We start from the raw sequence: 21,057 nt of genomic DNA on the forward strand, positions 1-21,057 counted from the left end.
AATAGTCGTGTTAGAGGGAGAATGCAAGGAAAACACAAATCAGCAATGCAACAACGATGGATTCCTGTCTGAAGGTACCTGTGGAACAAGGGGACCAAGTCCAAAAGTCACAAGCAGCTCGGAGATGGGCAGATGCCCAAGAAATGCCAGCGGTTGGTGCAAAGAAGCTCTTACTAGGCTGAAGAACTGTGAATACTGCAGGAACGACAAGGGCTAGAGACTTCCCCTTTGGAGGATGGATCCCCCACGCCTTGGAGAGTCGTGCAGAAGTGTTTTCCCGCCGGATGGACGCCAACAAGCCTTGCTACACGCAAATCGTGCGTTTGGCGTTTTTGGACGCTGCTGGGGCCCAGGAGGGACCAGGAGGTCGCAAATTGGACCTGCAGAGAGAGGGGACGTCGAGCAAGACAAGGAGCCCTCACTGAAGCAGGTAGCACCCGGAGAAGTGCCAGAAACAGGCACTACGAGGATGCGTGAAACGGTGCTCGCCGAAGTTGCACAAAGGAGTCCCATGTCGCCGGAGACCAACTTAGAAAGTCGTGCAATGCAGGTTAGAGTGCCGTGGACCCAGGCTTGGCTGTGCACGAAGGATTTCCGCCGGAAGTGCACAGGGGCCGGAGTAGCTTGCAAAGTCGCGGTTCCCAGCAATGCAGCCCAGCGAGGTGAGGCAAGGACTTACCTCCACCAAACTTGGGCTGAAGAGTCACTGGACTGTGGGGGTCACTTGGACGGTGTCGCTGGATTCGAGGGACCTCGCTCGTCGTGCTGAGAGGAGACCCAAGGGACCGGAAATGCAGCTTTTTGGTGCCTGCGGTTGCAGGGGGAAGATTCCGTCGACCCACGGGAGATTTCTTCGGAGCTTCTGGTGCAGAGAGGAGGCAGACTACCCCCACAGCATGCACAAGCAGGAAAACAGTCGAGAAGGCGGCAGGATCAGCGTTACAGAGTTGCAGTAGTCGTCTTTGCTACTATGTTGCAGGTTTGCAGGCTTCCAGCGCGGTCAGCGGTCGATTCCTTATCAGAAGGTGAAGAGGGAGATGCAGAGGAACTCGGCTGAGCTCATGCATTCGTTATCTAAAGTTTCCCCAGAGACAGAGACCCTAAATAGCCAGAAAAGAGGGTTTGGCTACCTAGGAGAGAGGAAAGGCTACTAACACCTGAAGGAGCCTATCAGCAGGAGTCTCTGACGTCACCTGGTGGCACTGGCCACTCAGAGCAGTCCAGTGTGCCAGCAGCACCTCTGTTTCCAAGATGGCAGAGGTCTGGAGCACACTGGAGGAGCTCTGGACACCTCCCAGGGGAGGTGCAGGTCAGGGGAGTGGTCACTCCCCTTTCCTTTGTCCAGTTTCGCGCCAGAGCAGGGGCTAAGGGGTCCCTGAACCGGTGTAGACTGGCTTATGCAGAATTGGGCACATCTGTGCCCAACAAAGCATTTCCAGAGGCTGGGGGAGGCTACTCCTCCCCTGCCTTCACACCATTTTCCAAAGGGAGAGGGTGTCACACCCTCTCTCAGAGGAAGTTCTTTGTTCTGCCATCCTGGGCCAGGCCTGGCTGGACCCCAGGAGGGCAGCTGCCTGTCTGAGGGGTTGGCAGCAGCAGCAGCTGCAGTGAAACCCCAGGAAGGGCAGTCTGGCAGTACCAGGGTCTGTGCTACAGACCACTGGGATCATGGAATTGTACCAACAATGCCAGGATGGCATAGAGGGGGCAATTCCATGATCATAGACATGTTACATGGCCATATTCGGAGTTACCATGGTGAAGCTACATATAGGTAGTGACCTATATGTAGGGCACGCGTGTAATGGTGTCCCCGCACTCACAAAGTTCAGTGAATTGGCTCTGAACAATGTGGGGGCACCTTGGCTAGTGCCAGGGTGCCCTCACACTAAGTAACTTTGCACCTAACCTTTACCAGGTAAAGGTTAGACATATAGGTGACTTATAAGTTACTTAAGTGCAGTGTAAAATGGCTGTGAAATAACGTGGACGTTATTTCACTCAGGCTGCAGTGGCAGGCCTGTGTAAGAATTGTCAGAGCTCCCTATGGGTGGCAAAAGAAATGCTGCAGCCCATAGGGATCTCCTGGAACCCCAATACCCTGGGTACCTCAGTACCATATACTAGGGAATTATAAGGGTGTTCCAGTAAGCCAATGTAAATTGGTAAAAATGGTCACTAGCCTGTCAGTGACAATTTGAAAGTAATGAGAGAGCATAACCACCGAGGTTCTGGTTAGCAGAGCCTCAGTGAGACAGTTAGGCACCACACAGGGAACATATACATGCACACCTATGAGCACTGGGGCCCTGTGTGACAGGGTCCCAGTGACACATACATATAGGCCACAAACCTATGAGCACTGGGGTCCTGACCAGCAGGATCCCAGTGACACATAACAACCATACTGAAAACATGGTGTTTTCACTATGAGCACTGAGGCCTGGCTATCAGGATCCCAGTGAGACAGTGAAAACAGTGACAAACACCCTGACATACACTCACAAACAGGCCAAAAGTGGGGGTAACAAGGCTAGAAAGAGGCTACCTTCTCACACAACCCCCCCCCAAACGAAGGACAATAAGGCTAACCTTGGCCAGTTGAGACTTTATTGTCTAAGTGGTGATAAGTAGAGAGTAGCTCTGCAATAGACTGGTTACTCCCTTTATCATCCACTATATGGTTACTTCCCTGTGGGGATGTAAACCACCCTGTTTGAAGTTTTTTAGCTAAGCAACAATGTGAAGATGTATTTTCAGAGTTTCTATCAGTAAGTTTTAGTTTAGAGCAGTGGGAATTGTCCACTGAACCTATTTGTAGTGATGGAAATGCCAGACAGGGATGCTGTCTCAGAAAAGCCATAGCTGGGCAAAAACTTTGTCCATCTGGCTGGAAGAGAGAACAGGGATGCTGTTTCTCTTGAGTTGGAGCAGGGCAGGGATGCTGTCCTATGAGCTCCACACTAGGGCAGGGATGCTGTCCTAAGTGTTGTGAGGTAGTGCAGGGTTTCTGCACTAAAGTTTCTCTGGGAGGGTTGGAGGGATGCTCCATGTTAACTAAAATGGTGCTGTTTTTCTCATCAATGTTAGTTATCCCACAGAGAGGTACTTCCACCTCAGGGAGTCCAGCTTTTCCAGCTGATGATTCCCTTGGAACAGGTGCCACCCCAGGAGAGGTTTCTCCCACCACAGGAATAGTATCCTGAATGGTAGGGTGGTTAGGGGATACTGTGATACCCTTTTTACCTGTTGATGAAGAGGGATCCTGAGTTTTCAGGCCTTCTCTCCTTTGCTTTTTCATTTCACTTGAAATGAGAGGGAACAATTCCTCAGGGATGCCCAGCATGGCTGCATGGGCATAAAACTCTACATGAGCCCAACCTGCGGCCTCTAGGTCATTACCTAAGAGACAGTCTACAGGTAAGCTAGGTGATACCACCACCTGCTTAGGGCCAGTAACTCCACCCCAACTAAACTGAATTATAGCTAAGGGAAGAAACTTAGTGGAGTTATGGACATCAATAATCTTATACTGTTGTCCAATGATGTGTTGTTCAGGAGGCACTAGGTTTTCAGTCACCAAAGTGAAACTGGCACCTGTGTCCCTGTAGGCCAAGGCCTCAACACCATTTATTGAAACTGTCTGCCTGTACTTATCCATTGTAAGGGGACAAGCAGCCAGTGTGGCAAGGCCAATGCCACTAGGTGTGACAGAAACTGTCTTGGGACTGATTACATCAGTTTCCACTATGGACCCATAAGTGAACCCAACTACACCCTTTGCTTGACTGTTGCCAGCAGTCCCACCACTAGTACCACTACTGCTAGGGGCACTAGAGCTTGATGTATTAGTGGTGGTAGGCTCAGGGGGTTTACCTGGACAGGACTTATCCCCTGGCCTATGGCCTCTGTTTTTACACACAAAGCACCAAGGCTTTTTAATGTGTGCAGGTTGGGAAGAAGAGGAAGAATTTGTTTTATCCCCACCCTCTGAAGAGTGTTTAAGATTTGAAGTGGGATCTTTGGTTTTACCCTTATCCCCATGCTTATCTTGAGATTTTTCACCATCTTTCTTCTTATTGCCATCTTTGTCACCCCCTGTATGAACTTTTCTGTTCACCCTTGTTCTGACCCATTTGTCTGCCTTCTTTCCCAATTCTTGGGGAGAGGTCAGATCAGAGTCTACCAGGTACTGGTGCAACAAATCAGACACACAATTATTAAGTATATGCTCTCTCAGGATTGTGTTATACAGGCTTTCATAATCAGTAACTTTACTGCCATGTAACCACCCCTCCAAGGCCTTCACTGAATGGTCAATGAAATCAACCCAGTCTTGTGAAGACTCCTTTTTGGTATCTCTGAACTTTATCCTGTACTGTTCAGTGGTTAAGCCATAACCATCCAGGAGTGCATTCTTAAGAACTTGGAAATTGTTAGCATCATTTTCTTTTACAGTAAGGAGCCTATCCCTACCGTTTCCAGTAAATGATAGCCATAGGATAGCAGCCCACTGCTTTTGAGGGACATCCTGTACAGCACAGGCCCTCTCAAGTGCAGCAAACCACTTGTTAATGTCATCCCCCTCCTTGTAAGGGGGAACTATCTTATGCAGATTCCTGGAATCATGCTCTTTTGCAGGATGACTATGGGGAATACTGCTGCTGCCACCATGGGTTTCTAAACCCAACTTCTGTCTTTCCCTCTCTACTTCTAAAGACTGTCTATCCAAATCCAGCTGTTGCTTCTTGAGCTTCAGTCTGGTTTGCTCCACTCTCAATCTATTGAGCTCCCTTTCTAACAATCTGTCATCAGGGTGGGTGGGAGGGACATTTCTAGATACAGAGGTATGATGGGAATGAACAGAAGGAGACCTGTCCCTTACCAAGGGCACCCTAACAGCTTGGCTACCAGCATAATGTGAGAGCACATCATCAGTATGATGTGATTCAACCTCTGTACCAACTATGCTAGACTGTCTAGTAATGGGCAGGCTGAGAAGTTTCTTTCCTGAACCTTTTCCTGGGGGAGTCCCTGGATCAGATTGAGAACCATTAGCTACTTTTTCTACAGATTGGGCACTTATGGCCTTATCCTGTACTCTAAGCATATTAATTAACAGTTCTAAGGAAGGATTCTTCCCTACACTCAAACCTCTCTCTATGCAGAGACTCCTTGCTCCTTTCCAGCTAAGGTGATCATATGCAAGTTTGGACAGTTCAACTTTTTGGCCTGTGCCAGACATTTTTTAGAGAGAGTTAAAGTGATAGACAAAGAGAAAAAAGTTTTCAGAACTTTTTGGAAAGACAGAAAAAACTTTTTAAACTTTTAAGAACTTTTTGAAAGTTTAGAAGTACTTTTCAGCACTTAGAAAAGAGTGAAAAGAGGAAATGCAAAACTTTTTGGCTATGTGTATATACACTGACCTTGTTTTGTATATTTTTCTCTTATGAAAAGTACAATGACAAGAGTGGTAAGTAGTCTCAAAGCACTTATCCCACCACTGCACAACCAATGTAGGAGGCTGGACTGGTTTGTAGTGAGTACCAAGGGGTACTTGCACCTTGCACCAGGCCCAGTTATCCCTTATTAGTGTATAGGGTGTCTAGCAGCTTAGGCTGATAGATAATGGTAGCTTAGCAAAGCAGCTCAGGCTGAACTAGGAGACGTGTGAAGCTACTACAGTACCACTTAGTGTCATATGCACAATATCATAAGAAAACACAATACACAGTTATACTAAAAATAAAGGTACTTTATTTTTATGACAATATGCCAAAGTATCTTAGAGTGTACCCTCAGTGAGAGGATAGGAAATATACACAAGATATATATACACAATAGCAAAAATATGCAGTATAGTCTTAGAAAACAGTGCAAACAATGTATAATTACAATAGGATGCAATGGGGAAACATAGGGATAGGGGCAACACAAACCATATACTCCAAAAGTGGAATGTGAACCACGAATGGACCCCAAACCTATGTGACCTTGTAGAGGGTCGCTGGGACTATTAGAAAATAGTGAGAGTTAGAAAAACAACCCTCCCCAAGACCCTGAAAAGTGAGTGCAAAGTGCACCAAAGTTCCCCTAAGGACAAAATAGTCGTGTTAGAGGGAGAATGCAAGGAAAACACAAATCAGCAATGCAACAACGATGGATTCCTGTCTGAAGGTACCTGTGGAACAAGGGGACCAAGTCCAAAAGTCACAAGCAGCTCGGAGATGGGCAGATGCCCAAGAAATGCCAGCGGTTGGTGCAAAGAAGCTCTTACTAGGCTGAAGAACTGTGAATACTGCAGGAACGTCAAGGGCTAGAGACTTCCCCTTTGGAGGATGGATCCCCCACGCCTTGGAGAGTCGTGCAGAAGTGTTTTCCCGCCGGATGGACGCCAACAAGCCTTGCTACACGCAAATCGTGCGTTTGGCGTTTTTGGACGCTGCTGGGGCCCAGGAGGGACCAGGAGGTCGCAAATTGGACCTGCAGAGAGAGGGGACGTCGAGCAAGACAAGGAGCCCTCACTGAAGCAGGTAGCACCCGGAGAAGTGCCAGAAACAGGCACTACGAGGATGCGTGAAACGGTGCTCGCCGAAGTTGCACAAAGGAGTCCCACGTCGCCGGAGACCAACTTAGAAAGTCGTGCAATGCAGGTTAGAGTGCCGTGGACCCAGGCTTGGCTGTGCACGAAGGATTTCCGCCGGAAGTGCACAGGGGCCGGAGTAGCTTGCAAAGTCGCGGTTCCCAGCAATGCAGCCCAGCGAGGTGAGGCAAGGACTTACCTCCACCAAACTTGGGCTGAAGAGTCACTGGACTGTGGGGGTCACTTGGACGGTGTCGCTGGATTCGAGGGACCTCGCTCGTCGTGCTGAGAGGAGACCCAAGGGACCGGAAATGCAGCTTTTTGGTGCCTGCGGTTGCAGGGGGAAGATTCCGTCGACCCACGGGAGATTTCTTCGGAGCTTCTGGTGCAGAGAGGAGGCAGACTACCCCCACAGCATGCACAAGCAGGAAAACAGTCGAGAAGGCGGCAGGATCAGCGTTACAGAGTTGCAGTAGTCGTCTTTGCTACTATGTTGCAGGTTTGCAGGCTTCCAGCGCGGTCAGCGGTCGATTCCTTATCAGAAGGTGAAGAGGGAGATGCAGAGGAACTCGGCTGAGCTCATGCATTCGTTATCTAAAGTTTCCCCAGAGACAGAGACCCTAAATAGCCAGAAAAGAGGGTTTGGCTACCTAGGAGAGAGGAAAGGCTACTAACACCTGAAGGAGCCTATCAGCAGGAGTCTCTGACGTCACCTGGTGGCACTGGCCACTCAGAGCAGTCCAGTGTGCCAGCAGCACCTCTGTTTCCAAGATGGCAGAGGTCTGGAGCACACTGGAGGAGCTCTGGACACCTCCCAGGGGAGGTGCAGGTCAGGGGAGTGGTCACTCCCCTTTCCTTTGTCCAGTTTCGCGCCAGAGCAGGGGCTAAGGGGTCCCTGAACCGGTGTAGACTGGCTTATGCAGAATTGGGCACATCTGTGCCCAACAAAGCATTTCCAGAGGCTGGGGGAGGCTACTCCTCCCCTGCCTTCACACCATTTTCCAAAGGGAGAGGGTGTCACACCCTCTCTCAGAGGAAGTTCTTTGTTCTGCCATCCTGGGCCAGGCCTGGCTGGACCCCAGGAGGGCAGCTGCCTGTCTGAGGGGTTGGCAGCAGCAGCAGCTGCAGTGAAACCCCAGGAAGGGCAGTCTGGCAGTACCAGGGTCTGTGCTACAGACCACTGGGATCATGGAATTGTACCAACAATGCCAGGATGGCATAGAGGGGGCAATTCCATGATCATAGACATGTTACATGGCCATATTCGGAGTTACCATGGTGAAGCTACATATAGGTAGTGACCTATATGTAGGGCACGCGTGTAATGGTGTCCCCGCACTCACAAAGTTCAGTGAATTGGCTCTGAACAATGTGGGGGCACCTTGGCTAGTGCCAGGGTGCCCTCACACTAAGTAACTTTGCACCTAACCTTTACCAGGTAAAGGTTAGACATATAGGTGACTTATAAGTTACTTAAGTGCAGTGTAAAATGGCTGTGAAATAACGTGGACGTTATTTCACTCAGGCTGCAGTGGCAGGCCTGTGTAAGAATTGTCAGAGCTCCCTATGGGTGGCAAAAGAAATGCTGCAGCCCATAGGGATCTCCTGGAACCCCAATACCCTGGGTACCTCAGTACCATATACTAGGGAATTATAAGGGTGTTCCAGTAAGCCAATGTAAATTGGTAAAAATGGTCACTAGCCTGTCAGTGACAATTTGAAAGTAATGAGAGAGCATAACCACCGAGGTTCTGGTTAGCAGAGCCTCAGTGAGACAGTTAGGCACCACACAGGGAACATATACATGCACACCTATGAGCACTGGGGCCCTGTGTGACAGGGTCCCAGTGACACATACATATAGGCCACAAACCTATGAGCACTGGGGTCCTGACCAGCAGGATCCCAGTGACACATAACAACCATACTGAAAACATGGTGTTTTCACTATGAGCACTGAGGCCTGGCTATCAGGATCCCAGTGAGACAGTGAAAACAGTGACAAACACCCTGACATACACTCACAAACAGGCCAAAAGTGGGGGTAACAAGGCTAGAAAGAGGCTACCTTCTCACAGGCCGCACTACAGGCGCCGGTACTTTTGCGCTTCTCTTAGTCAACCTGTCATATAAAAAAAGTTCAAATTACTTTATCACCTTGAGTGTGTGAACAGGTGCTCCTGCAGTCACATTTTTCTCCCCCCAAACCTTCCTTGCCAACCAGGCTCACCAAAACCACTGTAACTCTACTAATAATGGTCCAGGTGTTTCTATATCTACCTGAATGTATTAATCTTGATATTTATGGCGACGGGCGTACCCACTGTATTACCTGTTCTGAATATTATTGGGTGCCCTTTTTGCCTTAAAGTGTTCAGGAAACAAGTATGGTACTCTCACAGTAATGCTATTACATGCAAATTACGGATGATTCATGCTTGATGTGTAAAGTATTGATGGCTTGTGCATAATGTGCAAAACATTTAGGGCCGTATGTATCAAAGTTCCATTTTGGTCATCGCTATTTAGGTAATGCAAAATGGAATGTAACAAAATAGCAATTCCCTAATAGCGACTACTTAAAATTTGCAATCACTATTAGGGAATTGCTATTATGGAATGAGACTCCATTCATTCATATTTGCCTGAAGGCCCATAGATGCAAATGGTTTTGTATTTCCTAATTTGCAAATTCCGTTTAGGAATTTTCAAGTTATGAAATGCAAAACCAAGGGTGCTGAGGGCCTAGAGCCCCCTTCGATGCACTCTTGAAAAAAACTGTGCACTTATAAAGCACATACATTCCAGATGGGGATGTGTGCCCTAAAGGGCACTTAAAAAAATGCACTTGGTTACCACCACCTTGGAGTTGGTGGAAATTGCATTTTTCTAAATGCTCAGTTAGCATTTCGGAAATGTTTGATACATGTGCATAGGGAATAACAAATAGGAATTCCTTATTTGCGATTTCTTATTTAAGGATTGGCAAATTGCAATTCCCTATTCAAAGGCATTCCATACATCGTTAAAGGCTACTTTGCATTCACAAAAGGTGGATTTTATTGATTCACACTGTTTGCAAATGCAAAATCCTTTAATATATCCCGACCTTATAACTGTGTTTATCATGATAGCTTCCTGATGAGAATAGTAATGTTTCCTCTGAAGATGTTTTGCAGTCTAAAGGTAGTTTCCTTGATGCACTCATTATGATGGAGGTGACAACAGCCTAGGTCCCCGACCTTATCCCCCTATTCCAGAACCAGAAGTCAGAAGCGAAACCGGAACTCACAAAGCAAAATACCCCTCCTTTCTAATCATGCAAGAAGAGACCAATAAAAGGGACAACTTCAGGACAACTATCTCCCGAGCAGCGAAGCAGCAATCTAATCTGCAACACGCTAAACGGGCATCCCTTACATTCACTGAGAGCCCAAGAGAGATCTCTATATCCATCACCCAGGGCATCTCACAGATAAGGCATTGTCAGGAAGGTGGACAGCAAAATGAGGAACTTGGCTGGTACAAATCCACTTATCGATCCTGACAGAACCCTGCAGCATAATGATAAATCTGGAAGTTGCACTGCCAAAACTTTCCCAATTGGACGAACGCTGTCCAAAAGCAAGTTGTGGGTCACAAATATAAAATCAGACAAAACCCAAACTTGGAAACCTATCTGAACGACTGCGACATCATCTGCTTGCAGGAATGCTGGAAAGTATCAGAAAATCCACTTGCTGGATTTGAAGAATTCCTAAGCCCGGCAGCTAGACCTAAACCCAAAGGACACCCAAAAGGCGGCCTCTCAATACACATAACCACACGCAAATCCTTCAATGCCAAGATCATAGACTTGAAGTCAGCTCATATGCTAGCCATTATTATTGAAAACTGGATGTATGTTGAAACAAACACTGATGCCCATAATAATAATCAATATTTACATCAACCCTAACATGACGTGTAACCAGCACTTGCTAGACACAACAGAATTTTTTTTTATTTAATTTGAAAGGGCATGGGCATGGGCAAAGGATGAGAAAACATTCAGCGAGATTCTGTTATATAGCCACTGTCCAGTAAAAATAATTTGTTACATGAGAAGCATTTCATATTGTTACATGGACAGGTAAGATCTGAACAGAAATAACCTCAGCAAGCATCCCTCAAAAATCTTCTATTAATGAATCCAAAAAATATATGAAAGCCCGTTGGTCGATCTTTTCAACAACTGATTAAAGTGATCTGATATAATATTGATGGACATCAGCGTACAGGACGGTGGAAGTCAGTGACCAGATAAAATGGAGCACACACTGAAATAAATCCAGTTCATAATATCAGTAGTGTTCTTTGATCTTTTCCGTTCTCCGAGAGAATCATTCACAACTATAGCTTCCTCTATAGCTAACATCATTAAAAACAAGCAATTGCAATGCAATGGGTCTCGCATTTGCTCGAGTTAGAGGTATTAGCGTTTTAAACTCCTAACCGGCATTTTCTTGCCGCATAAACTGAATATGAAAAGTGATACAATTTCACTTAAGAGAGCCGATTTAAAGAGCCATGCTATGAGCATGAAGGTGACAATTCAGAACAAAAAGACTGGTCAGGTTTTGCCTTAGGATAGTACTTAAAAAAAAATGAGCGCGAACGCGCTGTGTAAAACCTTGAATTCGTGAGGGAGCACTAGGATAAACAATAGAATTAAACTGGTAGTCATGAAAAGTGTTTAATTAGTGCCCAGCAAGATCACGCTGCCTACCAATTAAAGCGAAAAAGTAGACCAGAAACGAAACCATAGGGAAAACATGAAGCCTCGTACGTTTTCAATAGTTGGCCGGTGCTTTCGAGGAGAGCTAAACACTCAAAAAGATGTGACCAATGCATGCCTTTCACTAATGAAGTCAATCAAATTTTAAAAGGCACACCCACGAACCAATGGGTGTGATGGGTGTGACATGTGTGTGGTTAAAAGCCCACAGAGAGGTTAAAACAGGGACCGAGCACTTGTGTGCCCAACCCTAAAAAGTGTATTTACAGTATGCCGTCATTCTATTTCCGGCACTTGGTAAGCATTACCTCAGCCAAAGGTTAAATGCCAGCTGCTCTCTTGATGGCAACTGTAATTCGCGGAGCAAGAGATGCTTCTAAATTATTCCAGTTCTCTAGCTGTACATTACAGGCTGCACATTTAATTGAGAATCCCCAATTCAGAAGGTTAGATGTTGACAGAAAGGAGTGGAGGTGTATAAGACACATGTACAATAGCAGCCTTAAAGGATGAGTGCACGATCTAGCATGTATTCTTTATTGCTTAATTTATTTTGTGCCTTTGATACACTCCATGTATATAAAGCAATCTTTTTCCTTGTAAGCATCAATGTCTAGGCATTGAAATTTGGTGCACAACAAAAGGTTTTCTGTGTACTGTATGAGTTTTATTTGGGACAGTGTCTCCATCCGAGATGCTAGGTGTACCTTTTCCACTCATATATTATTTGTCATATGTTTACTTTATTTCACTGGAGTATTTATTGTATAGGCTAAGACCATTCATTTTTCAGCCTCAAACATTGCTACTATTCACACTCTTCTCCAGCTCCAATGTTTTGCCTTTGCATCGCCTTTAAGAACAGAGGATAGGCAGGATGCTGAACAATGCAAATATTCACCCCCCAGTCACAGATCTGGGTTTAATCCATTGCTTTTTTGCTCACCGGCCACCCCAGTGTAGACTGAGCTATATGCAAATCAGTATTGACCCTGCTCCCCATGGGAACATTCCAGCCTGAACTGCCAGGCCTGTTCCTCCCTGGACTGGAAAAAAGCATCCTAAGACCGGTTTCAGGGCATCAGCCAGGCTAGCTAGACTCCAGTGGCATGGGGAGTATGGGACCTACATCTTAGCATAATCATCCCTCTTAAGGTGAGAAATGTAAAAATAACAAGTGATGGATAGAATGCTGAACAATGTCAGACATTCATCCCCAGTACGGAGATCTGTGCCTAAATCAATCTTTTTTTTGCTACCTATGCCATTCTAGTTTGGACCCAGCCATATGTAATTACTGTTGACCCTTCTTCCTGTGGGAACAGTCCAGCCTGAACTGCCAGGCAGGTCATCCCTAGTTATGAAATCGATTTTTTTTTTTAACATAGAAATTATTCACTTTAAAAACCAAAGGTTACAGGAACATTATAGTTAGGTTCAGAATTTACTCGCACAAAACCATAGAAATTCAGCAGTTACAGTTATGGTTATCTCAAGTAACTATAGCTTGTGCAGTAGGGTAACTATAGCTCGCACCCCCGAAATGCACAGTTTTCTCATCAATAATGTTACTGCAAATGTTACAATGATGTTATAAATGACATTATAAAAGATGTCTTGAGTGCTGTCATATCTGGGATAATTAGCAGTGCATGGTAAAGATATGAGTTATAGTTGTCTTAGATTCTATGTCAGGACCAGATGCTCAGATTCTGCTTCTCTTTCTGTGCTTTATTTTTTCAGCAGTCAATTAAAAGAGATCTTTTTTACAACTACACTTCCCATAACTATCATAACCATGTGACCAACCATAGAGATAGCCCACATATATCAACTCCTGACATCATCAGACTTTCTCTTTCTTTGCTGCTCCGTAGCCAGTTAAGTACACGCTTATCATTATTTATGTACTTTGTTAATTGTATTCATGATTGTTTTAGTTTGTTGCTTCGCGAGCGCTACTGTTTTCAGTGCATTGCATTTTCGTTATTTGGGAGCGCTTCGGCCTCCCGGGACACGAAGTCTTACGTGCTCCCCTGTGGTGGAGTGGGAGCAGAAACGCGGCCACCATCTTGGGTCGGTCACGTCTCCTTGGTCTAGTCCTCTGGGGCTCTTTAAGACCTGCTGGCACACGCGCGCATTGGTCAGCGAGTCCAATTGCAGTTTTTCCGACATTCTGGGGCAGCGTTGGCGGTGTGCTTCACTGTTCTCAGCCAGATTTATCCACCCAGTAATCGTTTTTTATTGTTCTTAGTGCCTTTGGATTGCTCCCAGCGGCCTGTGGTATCAAAGTGTACCCAGGGTTGCAAAATTGTGCATAGGCTTTGCCTAGAGTGTTCAGGTGCCTCCCTCCACTTTTTAATTTATTAATATTTCTGCCTGTTGGGGTTTACACTCCCCCTGTTTATTACTGAGGTACATTATATAAATCCTTGTTGTACTGCCCTGCTGCCTCATTGGGGAATCCGTGTCCCAAGATCCTGCTTCCAAGAGAGGGGGCCGAGCCTGAATCGCGAGCACTTGAAAGCGTGTCGCGCACCCTCCCAATATGGGAAGTCCTTGCTGTGCTGCCCTGCTGCCTCATTGGGGACTCCGTGTCCCAAGATCCTGCTGCCAAGAAAGGGTGCGGAGCCTGAATCGCAAGCACTTGAAAGCACGTCACAGACCCCCACAACACAGGATATCCTTGTTGTGCTGCCCTGCTGCTTCGCTGGGGACTCCGTGTCCCAAGATCCTGCTGCCAAGAGAGGGGGTCGAGCCTGAATCGCGAGCGCTTGAAAGCCCATTGAGTACCCCTGCAATGTGGGAAATCCTTGTTGTGCTGCCCTGCTGCCTCGTTGGGGAGTCCCTGTGCCCTAAGATCCTGCTGCCAAGAGAGGGGACGGAGCCTGAATCGCGAGCGCTTAAAAGCAGGACGCCCACCCCCGCAACGCGAGACACGCGCAGGCCCAACTGTACCCATCAGAGACCAACAGAGGCCGGGCTGGGCAACCCCTCTTGGCCCTAAGGTGGGGATTCTGGCTGACATATATTGTTGACTGGTACTGATAATTCTGTGTCGCAGATAATTTTACAGTGTAAGGATGGGGAAGCGCAAGGCAAAAAATAGCTGAAGAGTGGGCACAGTGCAAACTAAAATCAGGTTAGCTGTACTAGTCCACCTGGCACTAAGGATCATTCTTACGCTTCACCTGTTTTGCGATCTTGTGCAAAAATGGAGTGGGACTCTACTATTGGGCAATTTTCCAATAAATCTTCCAGCTGTGGCTATCCTATTTACATGTGCAAGGTACCTTTATTTTCCCCTAATACACGTGAAGACAGTCCATCATTAATAAATGAGGCTATTCATTGGATACGACACATTAAACAATGTGGCTGTATCATTCATTCAGATATAATATCAGCTGAACGTTTGACTGAGAAGGCAGGCCAATGGGATATTATAAAGCTAATGTTATCAAGTTCCAGGCTGGTGAAGGGTCTGTTATCGATGGAGGCCCGAAATCCCATGCAAAATGGCTCATATATTTGTTTTGAAAGTGGCTGACCTGTGAACAGTCTTTTACCAAAAAGAATCCCAATTACCTTGAATGCTAGATCCCAAAAGGAGGGGCCTAGGCCACTACTTCTAACTGAAACAACATCCTCCATGGTCCATCAGAGTTAGTATGCTTGTCCGATTGGGAGGTCCAATTCACGGGAGATAGAGCAACCAGATGCTGCTTTTTTTTGTCAGAGCTTTTAACATGGAATGTTGCCGGAATTCACAATAAATTAGAGGATAATGATTGGGGGGAATACATTGATAAATTTAATATTTGCTTGTTCCAGGAAACTTGGGCTATCTCAAATGTCTATAGACAGGGGTACAGCACCTTTTGTAGGGAAGCTAACCCATTTACAGCTGGGAGAGCAACAGGGGGCTTATCACATGGATAATAATTTCTGAGGTGGGAAAAATGAAGAAAATCCATGTGGACTCGGCTGATATACTGGCTCTATCGATACAGTCAATGCAAGTTTTACCATTACTGTGTGTTAATGTTCATAATAGACCCGGTTGTCCGAAACAATTGTCTAAAACCATCCAGATCCTGAATGCCCTTGTGTGCAACTTTATTTCATCACATTTTATTGTTATAGCTGGTGACTTTAATGTGTCCCTTGAGCCATATTCTGCCTTCTCGGAGATCACGCAGTTAGAAGATCAAATATGGAATATCCCACCTTCTCTAACCAAGAGAAAGTGGCATAAATCCAGCATTACGCCTCTCCAGGTCATAGACCTCATGATGACGCATGGTCTTCGCCCAGGAAATGGGCGTTTTCCTTCAGGCACCCCAGCAAAACCATCTTTCTTTAGAGGGTCTTATAGCGGCATACTTGACCTTGTAGTTATTGATGTGAGGATATGGCATACCATCAAAGATATTAGGGTGGGTAACCAATGTAACAGTGATCACGCTCAAATCTTGGTAACATATGATGGCCAATGTTTTCCCAAAGCAGCCGTTCAACATAACCATGTAGCCACCCCTGTTCTAGAGGTGTCCTCCAATAAGCGAGCCCAGAAATGGGACTCCTTTAGAATTTCCAAGAAAGCTCTAGTCTCTACTCATCAATTATCTGATGACTTTGTTTACACCCCCTGAACGAGGTTATGGCTCTGCAGGCAGGCCTCTTTTCTTCTCTGAAAGTCTTATTTTTTAGAACTTATAAAGAGAATACACACCCGGAAGTAGAATCTCGCCACAGGTGGTTTGGCAAGGCATGAAGAGAGGCCAAGGTAGTCTTTTAAAAGCAATCAAACTAAAAGATAGATCTATGGTAAGTCTTGCAAGGCATGAGTATGCACTTGCACAGAAGCTTAGCAAAAATCTCTGGGAAGAGTCATCATGGCAGGATTTACTATTAGCTACTAAGGATAGAAACTCAAAGTGTTCTTGATCCTTGGTGGCTAAAAATGAGCGTAAAGAGAACTTTAGACCTGCTGCCGTATTCCCCCTGAAAATTGGATTGGCTATTTTACAGAGCTGTACAGCTATGAACCTGTTCCCCTAATTGCTAATGATAATGAATTGATTCCTTCTTTGTCCACTGCAGACAGTTGTGTACCCTTTACTCTTAAGGACACTGAGAGAGCCATTAAGGCCCAAAAATCAGGAAAGGCACCAGGGCTGCATGACATACCCTCTGATCTGTTTAAATCTGACCTTGACTATTGGGGTCCCTATGTCAAAAGGGTGTCAAATGTTGTTTTGGAAAGTGGTTTGTACCCCCGCTCTTGGAAGGAAACAATTACTGTCCCCATTCACAAAAAAGGGGACAGGGGTGTCCTGGGGAACTATAGGCCAATTAGTCTCCTGGACAACCTTCAAAAAATATTCTGTTACCAGGTCCTCTGCAGGCTTAAGGAATGGATAGAAGATGGCCAAGTCCTTAGCCATTTCCAGACGGGTTTTAGGCAGAAAATAAGCACAGTCGACCAGATCTTTCGATTCCTTACGATTAAATGGAAGACAGTGGACCTGGACGCTAGGGAACTTTTTGTTGCTTTTGTAGATCTCAAGTCTGCCTTTGATTTGGTTCTGCGCTGGAAATTGTGGGAGGTTATGGACAGAGCCGGAGTCCCGAGACCCCTATTAAATATAATTAAAGTTATGTATTCTGAGAATTATGCTAAAGTTCGATGGGGAAGAAAAGGAGAACTAACGAGAGAGATCCCAATATGTAGAGGGATGAGACAGGGTTGTGTGCTAGCCCCCACACTTTTCCTATTGTTTTTTAATGCCTGCACTATTTACTTACTGAACTGTGTTAACAATACACCCAAGTTAGGCACGGTAAAGCTACGATGTTTGCTGTTTGCTGATGATACCTTGTTATTATCGAAAACCGCTTCCAGCCTTGCAAACCTACTTGAGAAATTTATGGGCTTTTATAAGAACCATGGTTTGGAAATTAATACATCCAAAACCAAATATATCGTTTTTGGCAACAAAAAACACAAAATGAGGAAACAGATATTTTTGGATGGGTAAGCCCTAGAAAGAGTGACAGATTTTGATTATTTGGGAGTTAGATTGGAGGACTCACATAAATGGCAGGCCCATATATCAAGGTCCTTCTTTAGTGTGAAACAAAAGTCTGGGGCTAGATCCCGCAGATTTGTCATCACCCCTGCGATAGAAATATACAAGGCCCAAGCTAGAGGGGGGGGCATTATATCGTGCTAAACTATAGGGACACAGTGACTTAAAGGACTTAGGGCCAGATGTAACTAGTTCCGATTTTGCGAATCGGAAATTGCGAGTCGGTGCGACTCGCAATTTCCGATTTGCAAAATCGGATGCAGAACAGTGTCTCAGACACCGTCTGCGATTCGCTATGGGGTCGCAAAGACCCACCTCATTAATATTAAAGAGGTGGGTCACATTTTGCGACCCCATAGCGAGTCCCTGCACTCACAGGGATGGTGGCCTGCTGAAGACAGCAGACCTCCATGTCTGTGACTGCTTTTTAAATAAAGCAGATTTAAAAAAAAAATTGCAGCCCGTTTTCCTTAAAGGAAAACGAGTTGCAAAATAAATAAAATAACAAAACCACTTGGTTTCATTTTTTCAGAGTAGGCAGTGGTCCATTGGACCACTGCCTGCTCTGAAAAAAACAATTTGGCAACATTCACAAAGGGGAAGGGTTCCCATGGGGACCCCTTCCCTTTTCCGAATGAGTTACCACCAGTGTGACACTGGTGGTAACTGCAAATTGCTTTGCGACCGCGTTCGCGGTCACAAAGCAATTTGGCATCGCGATGCAAGTCGCAAATAGGTAGGGGACACCCCTTCCTATTTGCGAGTCGCATTCACATTTTGCGAGTCAGGACCAACTTGCATAATTTGAATGTGCATTGCAATGAGCATTTTGCATGGCGCAAACTGCGATTTTCGCAGTTTGCACCATGCAAAATGCTTGCTACATCTGGCCCTTAGAGAGAGCGGAAAACTTTTTCATAGAAGCTTTATTAAAAATACCTGTAAGTTCCCCCACATTGCCTATTCAGATGGATTTATATTTACATTCCATCACCCACATAGCTGCCCTAAGGCCCTTTGGTATATTGGAATAGAATTTGGGCTCCTGATATTTTTGACCCATATAGAACATGTCTGAGCACCTTATTGAATACGCAAGCAACCAAAAAAATTCTGTGGTGTAATTATGTTGAAAACAATTTTATCAAACTCGGGTTGGGTGTTTACTGGTCAGACCCTTCCCATCTTCCAAAAAACACCACGCAGGTCGTAAAGGATGCATATTGGTTAAAACTACAACTAGAAAAGTTAGCAGAGGTGTCTTTGTTTAGTTTGACAGATAGTTTTATAGCAGCCAAATGCCATTATGAATTAGAGCATTATATGGACTTGATTTTACCTCCTTCAGCATGTGCACTTTATATTAGATTCAGATTAGGATCCCTACCAGTACGCCCTTTTACTTGTAGATGGACACAAAATGAAACATGCTTAGATCTGTGCCCAATGGGATGTGGAACTGCTGAGTATATTGCTCATGTTCTTTTTCATTGCCCTGCATATACAAGACAGAGGGCCCGTTGGATTTTGCCACTCTGCAGATCCATGGGTTTTATGAATCGGTCCCCAGCAAAATCAACCCTCATGGGATTGTGGCATGCACACTGGCCTTAGAGGCAATCTGGCATATTAGAGCAAAATCTCTGGGGGCATTTTATAATGTATTGTATCAAAGCTGATTTGAGTTTGGAGGCACATCCTAACAGCTTAGCATTTGTATTGATATTTTATGAATGTTTAGTGTTGAAGTGAGGATAAGAACATTGCTTCTACGTGAGGTTATGTTTTTAAGTTTCGGTCTAAATTTAAACTTATTTATATGGCATTGTATTTTTATTCTTGTATTCTTATTGTTGTTCTAGATGCTGTCTATGATATGTAGTGCTAAATGGACATCTGACAACATTATCTTGAGGATGTCATTTTGTTTTCTTAATCTTTATTTAAGTGCTTTGTAATATGTGCTTTTATGGTGCATTTTTGTACTGAAATAAAGCTATGATGATGATATATATACGTTAAATATCATGGCCCTGTATGATGCTTATGAGGAGGACAGAGGGAAATACCAAGAGTTTCCCCCTTCTTTTGAGGAAAGCCTGGAGAAGGCTTTAGACTCTAATGTACAATTGTCAGTCAACAAAGCTCTGGCCTGAGCTCAAGGCCCCCTGACCTCTCATCTAAAAGGTTTTGCTCGCCAACAGGGCTGGTTACATCCGCTGACTGCGTCTACTGACCCTAATTCCGCATCTACCTGATTGTCAGAGGGTGAAGGCAAGGGTAAAACTAAAGCAAAAAAATGGCATTCTGAGGCTTTTGAGAAGTTGTCTACGACAATCTTGGACAAGCATGGTTACTGCCATGCTCTACCGCAAACATCCTCATCGGATGACCCCTCAAAAGATTTGGGACCATATGTACGAACACTTTTTCCCATAGACACAGAATGGGTAAAAACCTTTGGTACATCTGGCCCTTGGACCCTTCTTGATCAGATTCATCCATAGGATATTCTGACAGCGATCAGGATGACGCTTCTGGTCCTAGCAAGAAAATACGTCTTGCACAGGGGGTGGACACAGGATCTAACCCTGCTAAGGTACTTACCTTCGATCCTTCAGAGATTATCCATCCCCGTTCCACTAATTGGCCCCTTGTTTCAGAGGTTGCCAGCTATGTACAATTGCATTTGAGACAATATTTTGACAAAGAGGTCAGGGCGAGGCTCAAATCAGAATATCCCAGGTCAGATCTGGAAGGCAATGTAGCGGATACTCCTCAGGTTGACCCAACCATGGTCAATTTTATCAAAAAGTGGGCCAAGGACCCCAAAAAATAACTGGATAGAGTCTGGCGATATTATTAGGATAAGTTGTTGGATATTTCAGGGCCCATTACTAACATTTTGGAGTTGAGTTTCCTAGCCAAAGAGTCTGGTGTCCCTGTGGATCCAGATGTTTTAATTGGCTGGGATCAGTGAGCAGTCTGTGTCAGGAAACTCCAAGGGGCCTCCTGCTTTATCTGTCACCATCCCCAGGGATTAGGGTTAAATCATATCGCTGTTCTTGGTTAAACCTTCATGTTTCTAAGTAAACATATTGGGGGTCATTACAACCCTGGCGGACGGTGTTAAAGCTGCGGTAATACCGCAAACAAACCGGCGGACAAAAAAAGGGAATTATGACCCTGGCGGAAACCGCCAACAAAGACAGCCACTTTAACACTCCGACCGCCGCGGCGGTACAGACAAGCAGCGCAGCGGTCACTGACAACAGCCAGGCGGAAGTCAATGTACCGCCCATAGTATTACAACCCGCCAATCCGCCACCTTTTCCGGAGCGGATTCACCGTGGATAAAAACACGGCGAGAACTGCTTTTGCAATGGGAAAACGCTCACCTGACACATCCCACGAGGAACGAGGACTCCATGGAGCCGGAACTCCAAATACTCCCAGCGCTTGTCTTTCTGCTCCTCTACGACCACCATCTACGTAGGCGCCGAAGACAACGGTGAGTACTGCACCTACAACATGCAGGAGGCAAAAGTTAGGGGGACTCCCACGAAACACTCCCACCCCCACCCTCGCATATTACAACATAC

Source organism: Pleurodeles waltl, chromosome 11, assembly GCF_031143425.1.
Source record: "Pleurodeles waltl isolate 20211129_DDA chromosome 11, aPleWal1.hap1.20221129, whole genome shotgun sequence".
Taxonomy (NCBI): Eukaryota; Metazoa; Chordata; class Amphibia; order Caudata; family Salamandridae; genus Pleurodeles; species Pleurodeles waltl.